Source organism: Asparagus officinalis, chromosome 7 (assembly GCF_001876935.1).
Source record: "Asparagus officinalis chromosome 7, Aspof.V1, whole genome shotgun sequence".
Classification (NCBI taxonomy): Eukaryota; Viridiplantae; Streptophyta; class Magnoliopsida; order Asparagales; family Asparagaceae; genus Asparagus; species Asparagus officinalis.
This window is the reverse complement of record NC_033800.1, coordinates 29,590,257-29,593,583: the sequence shown is the minus strand read 5'-3', so window position 1 is coordinate 29,593,583 and position 3,327 is coordinate 29,590,257.

Genomic DNA, 3,327 nt, shown 5'->3' with positions numbered 1-3,327 from the left:
ACCAAAGGCTTCGAGATACTCAACCCCCAGTTCTTTGGCGAATTTGAGTCCTATGAGTAATGCATTATATTCGGCTACATTATTTGAGCATGGTTCCGTCAACGAGTAAGCTCGAGGCATCACATGCTTTCCTGGGGAAACTAAGACAACTCCCACTCTGGAAGAAATCTTAGAACTTCTAGGAGCACTTGCTACATTAGTTGCTCGTGAAGCGCCGTCGAAATACAAACGCCATACTTGCTGGTGCGAAGTTGCGTTGACTTCGTGGGTTTCATCGGGTAGATCGTCATATATCTCGGCGGTATCCGTAGTTGGATTAGCTGCCAGGAGATCACAGATGGCTTGTCCTTTTACCGACTTCTGTTGTTTAAAATGTAAGTCGTATTAGGACAAGAGTAAGGCCCATTTTGCTAACCGCCAATTCATGGAAGCTGGTTGAGTCATGAATATTCGGACTGGGTTAACCTTAGAGATAACATAAATGGTCTGTCCAACCAGATAATGCCGCATCTTCTGAATAGCGAACACCAAGGTGAGGCATTCTCTCTCAATCAAAGGATATCGAGATTCAGCACCTACCATGGTTCGGCTTAAATAATATACCTCCTGCTCATGACCGTTATCATCATCTTGTGCAAGTAATGCACTTAATGAGTGGCTCGTCGCCTTGACAAAAGTCAAGAACGGTTTGCCTGATTTCGGCGCGATGAGTACGGGAGGTTTTGAGAGATATTCTTTAATACTCTCGAATGCCTTTTGACAAGCGTCATCCCATACAAATGACACGCCCTTCTTTGTGAGCTTGGAGAATGGTTGACATTTTCCTGAGAGGTTCGAGATGAACCGACGGATATAAGCCAACCGACCTTGCAATCCTCTGAGCTCCTTGAGGTTTCTCGGAGGCTGCAATTCATTAATTGCCTTTACTTTATCAAGGTCGATGTGAATACCTTTGGTGGTGACAACAAATCCCAGGAATTTACCACTGGACATTCCGAGGAAAGACTTGGTAGGATTCATTTTCAATTGATGGGCTCGCATCAGGTCGAACATAGTCTTCAAGTCTTTAATGTGATCTTTCTTATCACGACTTTTCACGACCAGGTCATCTACATAGCATTCCACCGTCTTTCGGAGATGCTCCCGGAGATGCTCCTGAAAAATCTTTGACATGGCTCTCTGATATGTGGCACCTGCGTTTTTTAAACCGAAGGGCATGACCGTGTAGCAGAAAACGCTGAGGGGTGTTCTAAACGCGGTATGCTTTTTATCATCTGGATGCATCTTTATTTGGTTATAACCAGAGAAACCATCCATGAAAGACATCCTCTCGAACCCACATGTATTATCAATGATGACATCTGTGATGGGAAGGGGGAAATTATCTTTTGGGCAGGCAGCGTAAAGGTCTCTAAAGTCGATACACACCCTGATTTTCCCGTTCTTCTTGAGGACCGGGACAATATTGGCAAGCCACTCTGGATGTTGCTCTTCCCTAACGAAACCCGAGTCAATAAGCTTTTTAACTTCGGTCTCGATTGCTTCCATCATTTGCGGACGAAACCGTCTTTGTTGTTGTTTGACAGGTTTGACATCCGTCTTGATATTGAGACGATGCACTGCTACATTTGGATCGAGCCCTGGCATGTCTTCATAATTCCAGGCAAACACATCGATGTATTCCCTAATAAGAGAGATTAACTCTTCTTTCTCTTCCGTCGGGAGGCTGTCGCTAATGAATATATGCTTTGGATTATCTTCGCTACCCATATTCACCTGGAGTACTTGATCTTCGGTAGGAGGCTCCCTTTGCTCAAACCTATCGCCGTACTGCATGTTTAGGTGATGAACCCAAGGGTCTTCCCAAGTCGGCATCTGATCGTCTTCTTCTGTTGTCGCAGGGTCAACCGTAGCCATATTCGACATTAGCTTTTTGAACATTTCACCAAGACTAGTGTCGGAATCCCAAGCCGAAGAGTCAGAAGAATATCCGTTTCTAGCTTTGTTAGCAATTTGATCGATGACTTGCCAGCAACACTCGTCGTCGGATGAGGAGACATAACCAAGACCTCTTTTATGGCGATAATAATCATCGGGTTTTCCCTTTGGTACATAGGCCATTCGAGGTGGAACTCGTGGACCTCGACCAAAGCAAAGACCCTCTCCGAGTGTGAAGTCATATCCGTACTTCTCCATTAGATTACGCGCTTTTGCGTCATACCTAAATAGGTGAGGAGCAGGTTTATCATCATCGTCTTCCTCTTCTAAGAAGTGATCGGGTATCGGAGCTTCTTTTCCTTTGCCGTAGACGACTTCTTTTCCACCCCCCGTTCCCGCGGGGATGACAAGCGTCGCTCCGCATGGATCTTGTACCTGTTTTTTCGTCATACAAAATGATTGAAGTGGCATATAAAATTCAGGGTTATCATACAATTCTTTAGTAATATTATCCAGACACATAGAGTACTCTAAATCATCGTTTATTGATAGTTCTTCGGCAAGTTGCCAGTTACAACTACTTTCCGATGATTGTTCATCGTCAAGATTGATTACAATGGGTACAATGTCATTAAGTACAAAACCACCATCATAATCAAACCCAGCTTCGGTATCAGCTTCATCTCCGCTGTCCGTTCCTTGGGCCGATGATTCAGAATCGGATTCGGCGCCGTATAGAAGGGAATCGGTGAAATAGTTCTCCTCGGCGCCGTATAGGAGGGAATCGGTGAAATAGTTCTCCAATCCCTTAAACGGTTGCTTATCCGCGACCACCGTCTTGACTTCATTATTTGTGTCCACATATTTGAGGCATTGATGAAGAGTTGACGAGACTATAAGATTGCCGTGGATCCAAGGTCGACCCAACAGTAAATTATAGGATGTTTCCGCGTCAATCACGTAACAAGTGACTTCCGACTTTAGATCTCCGATCTGGCACTTTATCCGAATCTTTCCCAAGGGTCTGGACCCACTAGTGTTGAATCCGTAGATCGTAGTACCCGTGGACGCTAGTTTACTTGCCGGTATTCCGAGATTATGCATCAATCGGAATGGCATGATACTGACAGCGGAACCCGGATCAACTTGGATCCGGTTGACAACGCTGGAGCCAATGTGGCCGGTGAAATACAGAGGCCGATCATGCTTGGAATTTTTCGTCTGCATGTCTTCTTTGGTGAAAGAAATGCAGGGAAAACGGTGCGCCGCGAGATTGCAATGTTGTACTGACGGCTCTGGTTCTTCAGGCGATGGCTTGATTCGAGTCAAGAAAGCTTCAGAGTCGCTCAAGGCTTCCTGCAATGCTTTCCTTGTGTCCTTTGAAAGACG